We start from the raw sequence: 16646 nt of genomic DNA on the forward strand, positions 1-16646 counted from the left end.
TTATTCCTTCCCTTTTAATTGAATGAGACGTAGCACTTATGATGTGTTGTTAAATAGTTTATGAATTGACGCATTATCACTTGAATGTATTCCTTCAGAAATATTACTGAGTTCTTTATACAATCCTTTTGAAATCCATAGAGTCGTTAATCTTGTATGTGATCTCAAAACAATGTGCATCTAGAAACTTCATCCTGAAATTATTTAAGCCTAATCACCCAAATTCAAGCTGACGTATCTCTAGGTATTTTTCAAGAATTATTCTTATCCTAAAAGATATGATTTTTTAAAAATTTGGTATATACCAATTCATAAGTTCATAATCACATATTTACTAAAAATGCCCAGTTATATGCGATCTCCAAAAAATGTACATTTGATAACTTTATCCTAAAATTATTTACTTGTCATTACGAAAATTCCAGTTGACATATCTATACATTTTTCAAAAGTCACTGATCTTATCCTGAAAGAAATCAGTATTTCTAAATATGGTATGCCAATTAATAAGTCCACAAATACATTTTACTATAAATGCTCAATGAAATCTCTTTCATAACTAGCATCAAGAAAAATGTATTCTTTTACATAGTTTATTACAGCTCAAGCAAGGTTTCTACTTATTAACTTTATATTTGTAAGATTTTTAATGTATGAGTGTATGCATGAGTGGTTTCATGAGATTATTTACTTTTTAAAAATAATTATTATTATGATTTTATTTTATGTGTAGCTAAAATGAAAACTTTCATCATCAACAACAACAAGTTCAACAAGAAGAAAACGGTGTTCATAATGGGACCAATAGGAATGGGAAAATCTCTGCTCTCTGTTGACCTTGCCACCCATTTTTGAAGATAAATAATCAACTCGAACAAAATGCAAGTATATAAGGGACTTGAAATCATGAAAAACAAGATCACACACGCTGAGAAACAAGTTGTACGACACTATTTGCTTGGTATACATATTCGGATGAGACATTTTTTGTGATTCATTTATTTTAATGTGAATATTAATTGACAATTATTTTGTTTCACGGCCACAGATTTCTGTCTGAAGTCCATTGTCTACATAGAATTTTTTGTTGAAGACTCAATGTGTTCTAATTATTGTTGGAGGGTTAAATTCGTATTGAATAACTTGTGGAAGACCATGTGTTCATGTTCAAATATAAGTATGACAGTTGATTTATTTGGATTGATGTAGAGCAATTAGTCTTGAATCGTAGAGTTGACACGAGGGTTGAGGAAATGGTCAATGTAGGTAGTTTTTGTAGTTATTTTATATATGAATCAAAATATAATAATGACTCTAACTAAAACTTTTCTTATATAGTTTTCTTAATAATACTTTTAATTTCAAATATATGTTCAACTAAATAAAACTATTCTTAAATTTATGTTGCATGCAAGGCTGGTGGATGAGGTGCGACAAATTTTCATTCTAGATGAAGATTACACCAAAGGAATCCAACTGTCCATTGGTGTCGATGAAATGACCAGATATTTAAGGGAACAAAAAAATATAGACGGAGATGATGAATCAAAGAAGACGATTCCTCAAGCTTCAATTTCAAGTATCAAGGGTAATACACGTACATTAATTTGGAACCGACTTGACAATATTCAACGATTAATAAATGAGAAAATGTGATCGGTGCATCATATTATTGCTACTGACGTTTTCAAAGAAGATAGGAAAGAAGCTCGAGCCGAAGCATGGAGGAATACTGTTTTACAACCATGCCTAGTTATTTTGAAAATACTTCTCAAAAATAGATGATCACAATATTATTATTGAGTGTACATAAACTATCATTATCTCTATGTTGTGTTATTTTGTCTCGTGGTAACTTTAATTTTTGTCCTATTTTGTACCGTTTATATCGAACTACATATATGTATACTTCTTGTCTAAAAAAACATTGTTATTTATAGAGCAAATATTTAAACTTTATAAAAATATTTATTTTAAGATCCGATCCAAGCCCAAGCCCCAAGTCCAAGTCCATGTCCAAGTCTTTGATATTTAATATATATTAATATAAATACGTACTTACACAATTACATGAGATCATTCTTAATGTCAAGGTAATAGAGTGAAAAAATAAATGACCATAAATGTTTGGGAAGATTCTAACTTTAAAGAATTTGAATGAATAAGATTCTTAACTCCAAATTTAAAATTGTTACATAGAAAAAGAAGAGAAAATAATAAATTTGTAATCTATCGGTAAGGATCATTTAAGTAAATATATTCTACCTAATTCAATCACGATCATGGAAGTTTCATTCATTAAAGCATTTATCTATTTTTACATGCTGCACAAGTAAATATAAATAATTGTAATTGAAATAGTTATCGATAATTGTTCCTTCCTTTCTAATTGAATTAGACTTAGCACTTATGACGTGTTGTTAAATAGTGTATGAATTGATGCATTATTACTTGAATGTATTCCTTCAGAAATATTATTGAGTTATTTTTACAATCCTTTTGAAATCCATATTTTCGTCAATCTTGTATGTGATTTCATAACAATGTGCATCTAGAAACATCATCCTAAAACTATTTAAGCCTAATCACCCAAATTTAAGCTGACGTATCTTAATTTTTTTTTGAAGACTTATTCTTATCCTAAAAGATATGATTTTTTTTATAATTTGGTGTATACCAATTCATAAGTTCATAATCACATTTTTACAATAGATGCCCAGTTATATGAGATGTCCAAACAATGTACATTTGATCACTTTATACTAATATTATTTACTTGTCATTACCAAAATTCCAGTTGACATATCTATACATTTTTCAAAAGTCATTGATCTTATCATAAAAGATATCAATATTTCTAAATATGGTATGCCAATTAATAGGTCCACAAATACAATTTACTATAAATGCTCAATGCAATCTCTTTCATAATCACCATCAAGAAAAATATATTCTTTTACATAGTTTATTACATCTCAAGCAAGGTTTCTACTTATTAACTTTATATTTATAAGATTTTTTAACGTATGAGTGTATGCATGAGTGGTTTTCATGAGATTATTTACTATTTTAAACTAATTATTTTTATGATTTTATTTTATGTCTAGCTAAAATGAATACTTTCATCAACAACAACAACAAGTTCAACAGGAAGAAGGTGGTGTTCATAATGGGAGCAATAAGAATGGGAAAATCGCGTCTCTCTGTTGACCTTGCCACCCATTTTCGAGGAGAAATTATCAACTCGGACAAAATGCAAGTATATGAGGGACTTGAAATCGTGACAAACAAAATCACACATGCTGAGAAACAAGGTGTACGACACTATTTGCTAGGTATACATATTTGGAAAACACATTTTTCTTGATTCGTTTATTTTAATGTGAATATTAATTGACAGTTATTTTTTTTCACAATTTTTTAGGTGAAATCGACCTAGATTTCGACTTCACGACTAAAGATGTTTGTCTGAAGTCCATTGTCTACATAGAGATTTTTTTGAAGACTCAATGTGTTCCAATTATTGTTGGAGGGTCAAATTTGTATTGAAAAACTTGTGGAAGACCATGTGCTCATATTCAAATATAAGTATGACAGTCTAATCCGGATTTTTGAAGGGTTATTTAGTATTTTTGTTACCTAATTGTTCTAATTCATTTTTAGGAGATTAATTGGGGTAAAACCAGATTTTGGTCAGTTTAGAAAAGTTAGAGTTCACGCTAGGGCTTGGAGAAAAGAGAAAAGAGGAGAAAGGAGAAGAGGAAGCAAGATTCGTCGATTTCGTCAAGGACAGCTTGTAGATTTCGTTGGGTTGATCCCTAAAAAGGTATGTAAGATTAAATAGCATTGGGTTAGTTCACCCACGCGCAATTATGATTCAATTCAACAAAATATGTGTGATTTGAAGGTAAATCCTTTTAGTTCTTGATGAAATTTGTTTGAATTTTTGTGGGTTGTTTTGTTGAAGTTTCTTGCGATTTGATTCACGTTTTCGGGTGTAATTTCGGTTTGAATCTATCATATATTGAGGTTATAAATGATCCTCAGTGTTTGGGGAAAGAACCATTGAAGTTTAGAGGATTTAGAGTTGAAAAACGGAGAAGAAAAGTCGCCAAGCACCTGGGGAAGAGGGAAGGGCTTCGCGCTAGCCACCGCACCCCAAAGCAGTCCCTGAATGTGGGGCTTTGGGGCGACGTGCCAGCCAGAGCGCCCCAGCTTGTTCTCTGAATGTTGAGGGCTGGCGCCACGTACCTCTCAGAGCGCCAGGGATGCCAATTCTCCCCGCTCGTTAACCACCTTTTCGTACTTGTTCCTTAGCAATGTACCTATAATTTCTAGTTGATTCCAAATCTCTAAGGTACATCTAAACATCATGAAATTATCCATAAACGTGAGATCATGAACCTTGAATGCATAATCCAATTCAAGGAAAGTTAGGATCAAAGTCAAGAGAAGTAAGAGTCATGTCAAGAGAAGTTCTTAGAGTTATCCGAAAGTCTTTTCCAAATGTTTTAACTTTGTTCTAAGACTTAAATTTCAAGTTAAGCAAAGAGTAAAGAGTTGAATTTAATTTCTTCAAAAGTATATGGGGACTATGTATTCCTGATGAGTCCATAAATTGGGCTTTATTTAGTGCTTTATTTTGATAAAAATAGTGTCCTCAAATGCTTATTTTGCCTCAATATCTGATGAAAACTTTTAAGTTTCAGGTATTTGAAGTTTTGGTAGAACCATGGACACTTAGGCGTAAAATGGAACAAAAGAGGCTAAAGCCTGAGCATCGCTAAGCAAACTTGGCGATTCACCGAAGGGATTTACTCCACCCTTTGTTCCAGTGCGAGAAGCCCTGAAGAAGAAGGATTAAAAGGCGATGAAGGAGTAGTCGACGCTTCTCCGAATATTTCTGCGAAGCAGTACTATACTGCCCAATGGTCTAGAATGTGAAGATGTTGAAGGCAAGCACGAAACAGCGATGAAACAGAAGAAGGGAGAGTCAGCGAGTCATTCGGCGACATCGACTAACCTCGCCGAAAGATCCGCCAACATTATTTTCTGAAGTCTATAAATACTAAACTTGTTATTAATTTTTAGAGAGTCGAACATTTATTTTATTTTCCATAAAAGAATAGTACTTTTTGGAATATTTTCTCTCAAGTTTGGAGAGGGTTTTGTGGGAGACTTGAAGAGAGAAGGATTTCATCTTCCCCAAGTTGGAAGTGGGTCTTCTCCATTCTTCTTCCTTTGCTTAAATCAAGGTTTAATTTTTTGTATACCCATTTGATTCTAGTATCATTTTAGGTGTATTTTGTTATTTCATGATGCGTGGCTAAAACCCCATATTCTTGGGGTGTGATTTAACAATTATGTGTTAATATTGTTGTTGGTTCTTGTTTGCTGATAGGTTAGATGTATTTAAATGGTGATTTCACCTAGTAGTTGTGGTTTAATTTAATTGGTTTGTAGTTGCAAATACAAAACCACCCATGTGATTTCGGCTTGCCCGAGAAGGAGGTCGCGAAACCAAGACCACTAGACTGATGGCCTAAGGAATAGGTCAACATGAGGTTCTGCCCGAGAGGGTGAACCCTAGTCCAATATCCTAACACTTAGCTTGAGAGAGTGAGTGAGGTAAAGCGTAGGCTGGTCTTCATGTGTCAAGTGGGTGTCCGAGAGGAACCCATTTGAAACGGGGTAAGTTGCCCGAAAGGGAACTTATTTCCATCTAAAGCTTTGCCTAGTCCCTATTATTGTGTAAATTTCCTATCAAACGCATGTTCCCAACGATTTATCTCAACTTGTATTGCGGTCACACCCTAAGAACTTTCCCCCATACTTCATTTTCTTATTAATTTTTTCTGTTATTATTACTTGTGACAAAACCCCCAATTGATATTTTATACTTTTGTGTCACCCTCTTTAATTTACAGTGATTTTGTTCGTTAATGTCTTTAGCTACGATTAATTAGAACTAAAAAATTATTTTTGTATTAATTTTCAAAACCACTCCCTTGGGACATGACCCCAACCTTTAGTTGGGTTACTATATTATCGACGATTGTAGACAATTGTATCGTAGGGTAGTGTCGTTGGTCACGATAAGCATCAAAATGGCGCCGCTGCCAGGGAGTGGTGTTATTTGAGAATTTTTAGTTTAATAGAATTTATGTTCTTCTTAGTGGTAGTTTACTAATTTAATTTTTAGTTTTGTTCTGTTGATTATGTAAACATTTCAGAAAGCATGAGTGTTAACGGTAGTAACGGGAGCCAAGTGGGCCATTAGGACGACATTGGTAACCTCAACGATGTCCAAGAGCCCAACATCAATGATCCATATCTCATGGGAGGTGTCGGAGCCATCCGTCTACCTCCAGCAGAGGGAAATGCGGTGTTCCACATAACAAGCACCAAGTTGCAACTTTTGCAACTAAAAGGACTTTTCAGTGGATTGGCTCATGAGGACCCACATGAGCATCTTCGAAACTTCGTAGATGTGTGTGGACCTTTCTCGTTCATGAACATCTCTCAGGAATCAGTTCGAATAAGACTATTCCCTTTCTTATTGATGGGGGAAGCTTGCAAGTGGCTAGCTGAATTACCATGAAATTCAATCACTTCATGGGAGGAGCTGGTCACTGCATTTAATGTGCGATTTTTCCTTCCCTCGAAGATGATGTCTATTCGAGATAACATCCACAACTTCAAGCGTCTGATTGGAGAGCCTCTTCACGAAACTTGGCTCCGGTTTAAGAAATTGGTGCTACAATGTCCGACCCATGGTCTACCTGATAATGTACTCTTTCAGTACTTTTGTCGGAGTCTAGACTCGATGAACAAAGGTGTAGCTGACCAACTCTCGCTCAGAAGCTTAATGCAACAGCCATATGCAGTAGCAGCTTAACTTCTCGATGGGATGACAACCATCAACAGGGCGTAGTACACTGGCGAAGAACATGTCTCACCAGTCATATTTCAGCTATACAAGGAGCAGGTTGAAAAAGATAATGAGAGAGACCAAAACAAGGCCAAGTTCATGACACAACTTGACATTTTATCCAAAAATGTCATGGGGGCTAGTGCCCGTGGTGTCAATGTTGTGGGAGTCGGGGGTGCTAATCCTGAGGAGATGAAGTTTGAAGCCATGTATGACGAGGAAGTAAATTTCCTAGCTAACCAAGGTGGGGGCTACCGCTCAAACTACCCAAGGCAGGGTGGTAATCAAGGATGGGTTCGAGACGAAGGCCGGAAGGATTGAGATCGTGAATGGAGGGACCGTAATCCAAATTGGAAGGATGGGGAGAAGGATATATATGTGCCTCCCCACCAGCGTCAGAAGCCTAAGGATTCAGAAGGTGGTAGGTCTGAGGAAATGCTCTCGCGTATCATAAACAAAGTTAAAGGATTAGAAAAAATACTAAAAGGTATGAAAGAAAACGTGTCTACCCTCAGCCAGACTGTCACCTCTCATTCAGTTTCAATAAACAGTTAGAGACCCAAACGGGTCATATCTCGTCTCATCTCAATTCGAGACAACAAGGGGGTTTGCCTAGTGATACGATGGTTAACCCCAAGAGTGACGTGTGAAGGTTAATTTGCGTCGTGCTGCGACGTTAACTAAGGCGTTGTTTGGGACGCAACCCAAAACCATTTACTAGCCTTTTGTTATCTTGATAAAATATTAAGGAAAGTGCTTGAAAAGATGTATGGAGGCGAGCAACAATTCAGTTTGCCGGATCGCCGATCAGTTCAGCGTACCCGATCATTCCTACCATTTCATGCAATACATCTTAAAGGTTGAGTCTGTTAAACTAGGCGGAGTATAAATTTTATCGGTACATCGCCAATCCAATTGGCGATCTCGATAGAGACCACCAATGCACTGCTCACCTAAACTGAAAACTCTGTTATATTCGGCAAAGACATTAGATATTCGGTGTTACGCTGAATGATTGAGCGAGATCGACTAATAGCGCCGAATGAGCAGAAACTGGACGATCACAAGCCACATGTTTAAAAGTTCCATCTCATTCACTTTCTTTCACCTTGTCCCTTTTCACAAACTCACACTCGCACTTTAGTAGTTATATTTCTTACATTTTTAGAGTATTTTAAGTGTCAAATTGTTCTCGGATTAATATCACATTGTTACCTAGCAAGTCAACACTATCTAATTCGGCATCAAAGATTGGTAATCAAATCCCTCAGTTATTTGACCAAAATTTTTACTCATTTGCATAATTACTGACAGTATAAAATCTCTGTTGAGTCTCTGTGTTATTGGGATTGCATATATTATCGATTAATACTTGGTATTTTCTGTATGATTTGAGTAACTACAACTTAACTTTGCTTTAAGTTAAACTGTTGCGCGGTGGGCATAGAAGTTTCTTTGGGTTTTTGTTGAAATTGAGTTATATAAGCGTAAGTTGTATTATTTGGAGTTGCAGGGTGAAATTTGAAAGGCAGGGTCGAAAATAGACATGTGAGCTGATCGGTGAGATGAACAAATTCCGCTGGACTGCTTAGCAGTTCGCCTAACATCACCATTTCGCCTTTAACTTAATACTTTATGCATTGATTAATCTGTGATTTTTGGCGGTCAGTTTAATTCGCAAAATGCACTCAGCAATCCATCGAAAGATCCCTAGTTCGCCCTTTGTATTTGTACATTATTTTCAGTGTTTAGCCTAACATGATAAGCACTTTGCCAACTAGCTTGGCTGAGCGATTCCACACCCAGAAACACTCGTTTACCCCTATTTGAATTACTATCTTACTTATCCTCAATGTCTTTGCAGGAATGGCTAGACCAAAATTCACAGGGAGAAATGATCCACCCAGGCACATAAGAACACGAGAGTTTAACAACGATGAAAAGAAAGCGGAGCTAGCCAGACAAAGGAAATAAACCAATGAAGCCAGAGCAAAGAGACGAATTCCCATCGACCCTAATGTGCCTTCATGGGCTCGAGGTTTTGTTAATGCAATATAGATCTTTAGAGCAGCTCAAGAGATAGATCAGATGATTGCAGCTAATCTTGCTGCAGAGGCCACGACAAAGGCAAACAATGAGGACTAAACAACAATACTCTGGGGACCGTGGTTTTACTTCAGGGAGATGCATCGAATGCCCCAGTAGATAGAGAGGCTACATAGACAGGACTTTTCTTACCTCTTTCTATGTCTTATCTTTCCTTACTGTGCCTTTTGGATTCTGTATTACTTGCATTTGAGGACAAACACTTTTATTTGTGGTGGGGAAAACCCACCTTGTTTTTCTTGTTTTTGATAGTGTGCTTTGTGTATATATTTTGGTTGTTCTATTTTTAAATTGTGTTAATGCTTTTTTTCGTGAATGTTTGAGCTTATGACTCCTTTTATTTTAAAGTGCAAAATGATTTTGACCTTTTCGAAAAATTATTATTACTTTTCAAAAAATTTCGCCACCGTTTGTGTTGAAAGTGCCTGTTCTCATACAAATTTAAGTCTCGGTTTCGATCAATACCGATGACTTGAATAGTGCTCTCAATTGAACGAACATGAATGGACGGCTACGATGAAGCCAAATTAAGTTGCATAAACAATATGTCAACTCTTTGCATCTCGTTGTGATTAGCCATTTATCGAATTGATTCTCTTGTAATGACCATTGCACACTAGCGAAAGTGTGTAGTCTTGTTTGCTTTAAGTGTCGATGCCTTTTGTGATTAGCTTGCTTTGAACCATGCATGAATAAACTTAGAATTTACCCTGTTAGTCTGATTGATTTAGAAAGGTGTCCTCTTGATATGATCTTAGGCAATTTTAAAGAGTGTGAACCAAATTTGACATATACCTCTTTTGTGGCCTACCGGTGAGCGTGCGAAACTCTTTTAAACACCCTTTGAGCCTCACCTTTCTTTGGAAGAACCTTGATGAATCCTAGACCTTATTTGACCCGCTACCTATAATCCTCTGAATTTGTGGTTTAGTGAATAGCCAACTTAGGTGACTTAGATTGGGGGTGTGGTGAAAAGGAAAAGGAGAAGTGAAGAAGTGCAAGAAAAGTCCCACATAACTCATGGTGTTGCAGAACAAAGGAAACCCTTTAATCTAAAAAACAAAACCTGTGGAATAAATACAAAAGAAATTGGGTTTCCAAGCAATCCATGAAGAGTGGATAAAAGGTGACTTAGAAGCACTATAAAAATAATTGATAAAGAAAAAGAAGGGAATGCCTTGAGAACACCACACCTCATGAGGATGAAAAAGTCACTCAGCCTAAATGACCATACCTTTGCACTCAGCCCCATTACAAGCCTTAGAAAGGCCTTTTTGATGTTGAGTAAGCCGAATCGAAAGTCAATTGGAAAATAAGGGCAAACCTATGGGTGAAAGGATGCATTGCGTTCCTCTTTTTGAGTGTGAGCGTTGCATCTGATTCCTGATGTTAAATTAATGAACCTCTGTGTGTGAATATGGAATCATTTTTCATCTGAGGGCATTTAGATACTTTTTGTTGAGCTTGAACTTGCACAAGTAGCAAGTATTGTGAGCATGAGAAACTTTGGTAATGGTGTGTCACAACTTGAATCTTTGAGTACACAATTGATCCTTGCATAAGTAAATTGAGTCTTGTTGTGTGCATTCATGATTGAGTTTTGTGTAGCACTGTTCGAGACACCCTTTTTAAACGATTGAAATTGAGTTTGCTTGAGGACAAGCAAAAGAGTTTGATGAGTCCATAAATTGGACTCATTTAGGGCTTTATTTTGATAAAAATAATGTCCTGAAATGCTTACTTTGTCTCAATATATGATGAAAACTTTTAAGTTTCAGATATTTGAAGTTTTGGTGGAAGCATGGACACTTAGGTGCAAAAAGGAACAAAAGAGGCAGAAAAAAACGAAGAAGCTGAAGCTTGAGCATCGCCAAGCACACTTGGCGATTCGCCGAAGGGATTCGCTCCACCCTTTGATCTAGTGCGCAAAGCCCTAAAGAAGAAGGATCAAAAGGCGATGAAGGAGTAGTCGGTGCTTCGCCAAATATTTTCGCGAAGCAGTACTATACCGCTCAACGGTCCAAAACGTGAAGATGCTGAAGGCAAGCAAGAAATGACGTTGAAACAGAAGAAGGGCGAGTCGCCGAGTCATTCGGCGACATCGACTAACCTCGCCGAAAGATCCGCTAGCACTATTTTCTGAAGTCTATAAATAATAAACTTGTTATTAATTTTTAGAGAGTTGAACATTTATTTTATTTTTCATAATAGAATAATACTTTTTGGGATATTTTTTCTCAAGTTTGGAGAGGGTTTTTGTGGGAGACTTGAAGAGAGAAGCATTTCATCTTCCCCAAGTTGGAAATGGGTCTTCTCCATTCTTCTTCCTTTGATTAAATCAAGGTTTAATTTCTTATACCCATTTGATTTTAGTATCATTTTAGGTGTATTTTGTTATTTCTTGATATGTGGCTAAAAACTCCTATTCTTGGGGTGTGATTTAGCAAATATGTGTTGATATTGTTGTTGGGTGTTGCTTGCTGATAGATTAGATGTATTTTAATGGTGATTTGACCTAGTGGTTGTGGTTTAATTTAATGGGTTTGTAGTTGTAAATACAAAACCACCCATGTGTTTTCGGCTTGCTCGAGAGGGAGGTCGCGAAACCAAGACCACTAGACTGATGGCCTAAGGAGTGGGTCGACATGAGGTTCTGCCCGAGAGGGTGAACCCTAGTCCAATATCCTAACACTTAGCTAGAGAGAGTGAGTGGGGTAAGACGTAGGCTGGTCTTCATGCGGCAAGTGGGTGTCCGAGAGGAACCCATTTGAAACGGGGTAAGTTGCCCGAGAGGGAACTTTTTTCCATCTAAAGCTTAGCCTAGTCACTATTATCTTGTAAATTTCCTATCGAAAGAATGTACCCAACGATTTATCTCAACTTGTATTGCGGTCACACCCCAAGAACTTTCCCCCATACTTGATTTCTTGTTAATTTTTGTTGTTATTACTACTTGTGACAAAACCCCCCAATTGATATTTGACACTTTTGTGGCACCCCCTTTAATTTACAATGTTTTTGCTCGTTAATGTCTTTAGCTACGATTAATTAGAACTAAATTTTATTTTTCTATTAATTCTAAAAACCACTCCCTTGGGACACGACCCCAAACTTTAGTTGGGTTACTATATTATCGACGATCGTAGATACTCGTACCATAGGTTAGTGTCGTTGGTCACGGTAAGCATCAATTCCCAAAGAGATTTAAAATGTTTTCACATTTAAATAAGAATGAAAACTAAGATTTCCAAAGAGCCTTCGGAAAAGTTTTCAGAAAAGAGTAATAGCTTTCTAAATGAAACAAGAAGGGAAACTGAGATTTCCAAGATAACCTTTGAACTAAGTTTTTGAGAACTAATCTCAAATCACAGAAGAAGTATGTTTTTAAACATAAGAGCTAGTGTATTTTCGGAGTAGTATTGAACACCAAATTGAGGGCGAGCATGAGTTCAGATAACTCACGTCTCCATAAAACCATGTAGCCACCATGGGTAGAAAAGGGTCATACTTTTTAGATGAACCCTTTTCACAATAGACTAGTGGATCCACTTAGTATTTCAGGTCCTATACCTCTGGCCGGGTATAGAATGCGCTAGTAGCGTGAGCTAGATCATTGTATCATCACTATAGATCTTATGTGATGGTTGTCGGTTAGAGAAACTCCAACAGAAGTTATTGTATTTTTATATACATTGGTTTATTGTATTTTTACATAGATTTCAGAGTTATGTTGTATCCTTGTATATACACATATTTGACACCATGTTTTTAAAGATCTTTTCTTTATATTGCACTTGTTTTAAACTACTTTATATTGAAATGAGTTCAGTTAAGTATTCATGAGTTGAGAAGATCCAAGGTAAGTGTTCTTCCAGATTCCCTTTCAAGCCTATGTTGTTTTAGCGTTCCAACTCACATACTCATACATTCAATGTACTAATGTCAGTTGGCCTGCATTGTCTTATGATGTAGACACAGGTAACTAGGATGGGCATCCCAACACATCGTTGATCCAGTGAGCAGTTCAGAATCAGTCGGTGAGCCTCTTTGCATTCTGGAGGATCTATTTTCATTGCTTTCTAGTTAGTTCATTAGGATGTTGTGGGGTTTGTCCCAACATCCATCTCAGTTGTTTTAGAGGTTTCATAGGCGGTCAGATGTTAGTCCTGTGAGTCTTTTCATTTTCATTTCTTATTGTTAAGACTTGGGTTGCCACTTTTGGCCAAGTTGAATGTTTAAATCTTTAAAACATTCTCAGTTATTTTATTATTCAGTTCAGTTAAGTTCTTTGATCATTATAGATATCGTTGAGTTAAGTAAGCCAACCAAGGGTTCGCTTGTGGCCAGCAATGGTCTTCGTGTGCCAGTCACGCCCAGGGTGTAGGCTCGGGGCTGATAAACTTAGTATTAGAGCACAGAGTTCAAGAGTCCCAGGGTGTCTATGAAGCCGTGTCTGTAGAGTCCTAGTTATCGGTGTGAAGCACCCCACATCTATAATTAGGTGGCTGCAAAATTTAGGAAAAATTTCTCATTTCTTTCACACTCATTTCGTGCATTACAATTTATCTCTAAAATTCCTCCCTCTAATTCGTGCTTGTGTGTGTTTTTAGATAGTTATGCCTCCACGAACAGTGTCAGAGGTCGCCCTGCTAGGCAAAATGTTGAGGAACAAGAGTAACCCAATGCACCTGAAGTTCAACCGCAAGGAGAAGTTACTAATATTGAGTTCAGAGAGGCTATAAAGATGCTCAGTCAAGTTGTGACCAACCAAGCTGGGTAGTAGAGAGGATCTCGACAAGAAGAAGCTAGCACTTCAAGGATTCGTGAGTTCTTGAGGATGAACCCTCCAAGTTTCACTGGTTCGAGCACTGAAGAAGATCCAGAGAATTTCATTGAGGAACTAAAAAAGGTGTTTGATGTGATGCATGTTACTGATACTGTGAGAGTTGAGCTAGCTGTATATCAGATGAAAAATGTTGCTAGGACTTGGTTTGACCAATGGAAGGGGGGTAGAGTTTAGGACGCACCACTTGCGAGTTGGGCATGTTTTGAATAGGCCTTTTTAGGGCGTTTGTTTCCCCGAGAACTAAAGGAGGCTAAGGTACATGAGTTCCTCACACTTAAGCAGGATTCTCTAAGTGTTCATGAATATGGATTGAAGTTCACCCAACCATCCCAATATGCTCCGGAGATGGTTAAGGACATGAGGAGTAGGATGATCTTGTTTGTTGCTGGATTGGGCCGTCTATCAAGCATAGAGGGTCGGACAACAATGCTTATTGGAGACATAGACATTTCGAGGTTGATGGTCTATGTGTAGCAACTAGAGGAAGAGAAGCTGAGGGATATAGAAGAATTCAAGAACAAGAGGGATAAGATAGGGAATGAGTCCGGGCAGCAGAAGAGTAATGTCAACCGGTCATCCTTCCAACAGAAATAGAAGGGACCTGCTCCATCATCTTCTAGTGCACCTGCACCTAAGAACAAAGGTGAGTACAATAATCAGAAATTCAGAGCTAAACCTGCTTTTTCCCAAGGTAGTGTGGCGCAAAGGTGTAGTAAGCCTCCTGCCTGCCCCAAGTGTGGGAGGAACCACTCAGGTATTTGTCGTGAGGGCACCACTGGTTGTTTAAAGTGTGGTGAGACTGGGCTTTTCATGTGAGAGTGTCCAAAGAACAAGCAGGGAAGTGGTAATGGGGGCAATAGAGCCCAGTCTTCTTCAGTTGCTCTACCAGACAGAACTGCACCTAGAGGGGCTACTTTTGGTACTAGCGGAGGAACAAACTGCTTATATGCTATCAACATTCGCCAAGAGTAAGAGGATTCACTAGATGTTGTCACTGGTATGATTCAAGTCGTTGACTTTACTGTTTATGCCTTGTTAGATCCAGGAGTGAGTTTATCTTTTGTAACTCCATATGTTGCTATGAACTTTGATATTATTTGTGAGCAACTTAGTGATCCATTCAGTGTCTCTACGCCTATTGGTGAGTCTATTCTAGTACAGAGAGTCTATCGTGATTGTCCCGTTTCCATCATTCATACACGTACAATGGCTGATTTAATTAAGTTAGATATGGTAGATTTTGATGTCATTCTTGGTATGGACTGGCTTCATGTCTGTTATGCCTCAGCTGATTATAAAACTCGAGTAGTCAAGTTTCAGTTTCCAGATGAGCCAGTCTTAGAGTGTAAAAGCAGTTCAGCAGTGCCTAAGGGTCTTTTCATTTCGTACCTTAAGGCAAGGTAGTTAGTTTCTAGGAGGTGTGTCTATCCCTTAGTCCGAGTTAATGACTCAAGTGTTGAGGTACCTCCTATTTAGTTAGTTCCAGTAGTAAAAGAGTTCCCAGAAGTATTTCCTGATGATCTTCCCAGAGTCCCTCCTGAAAGAGAGATAGACTTCGGTATAAATCTTCTTCCAGATACTCTTCCTATATCTATTCCGCCATACAGAATGACTCCAACAAAGTTGAAAGAGTTGAAATAACTGTTAAATGCTCTTTTAGATAAGGGCTTTATTCGACCAAGTGTCTCACCTTGGGGCGCTCCGGTCTTATTTGTGAGAAAAAAAGATGGTTCCCTTAGGATGTGTATAGATTACCGTCAGTTGAACAAGGTCACCATCAAGAATACGTATCCTCTTCTGAGAGTTGATGATCTTTTCGATCAGCTTCAGGGTGCTTCATGTTTCTCAAAAATTGACCTTAGATCAGGCTATCATCAATTAAGAGTAAGGGAATGTGATATTCCAAAGATAGCTTTTAGAACCAGATATGGTCATTATAAGGTTTTGTTCATGTCCTTTAGTTTGACCAATGCGCCAACAACGTTCATGGATCTTATGAATATAGTCTTCAAACCTTATTTAGATATGTTTGTTATCGTCTTCATTGATTACATACTAATCTATTCAAGGAATGAAGAAGATCATGTTAGGCATCTCAGAATAGATCTCCAGACTTTGAAAGATAAGGAGTTGTATGCCAAGTTCTCTAAGTGTGAGTTTTGGCTTGAGTCTGTGGTATTCTTAGGCCATATTATGTCTAGCGAGGGAATTAAAGTTGATACTCAAAAAATTGAGGGAGTGCAGAATTGGCCTAGACCCATATCTCCAACTGATATTAGGAGTTTCTTGGGATTAGCTGGCTATTATAGAGGGTTTCTAGAGGGGTTCTTATCTATTTTGTCTTCTTTGACCAAGTTGACTTCGAAGACAGTAAAATTTCAATGGTCTGAAGCTTTTGAGAAAAGCTTTCAGGAATTGAAAAAGAGGTTGACTACTACCCCAGTTTTGACCTTACCAGAAGGTACTCAAGGTTTGGGCTATATTGTGATGCATCTAGAGTTGGTTTGGGTTGTGAATTAATGCAGAATGGCAAAGTTATAACTTAGGCCTCCAGACAGTTGAAAGTTGATGAGAAGAACTACCCAACCCATGACTTAGAATTGGCTGCTGTAGGATTTGCTTTGAAGATATGGAATCACTATTTGTATGGTATGCATGTGGATGTGTTCACCGATAACAAGAGTCTTCAGTATGTGTTTACTCAGAAAGATCTAAATTCAGACAAAGGAAGTGGTTAGAATTACTCAAGGATTATGACATGAG

The sequence above is a fragment of the Solanum verrucosum genome, unplaced genomic scaffold (assembly GCF_900185275.1).
Source record: "Solanum verrucosum unplaced genomic scaffold, falcon-dt-bn FXZP01000164.1, whole genome shotgun sequence".
NCBI lineage: Eukaryota > Viridiplantae > Streptophyta > Magnoliopsida > Solanales > Solanaceae > Solanum > Solanum verrucosum.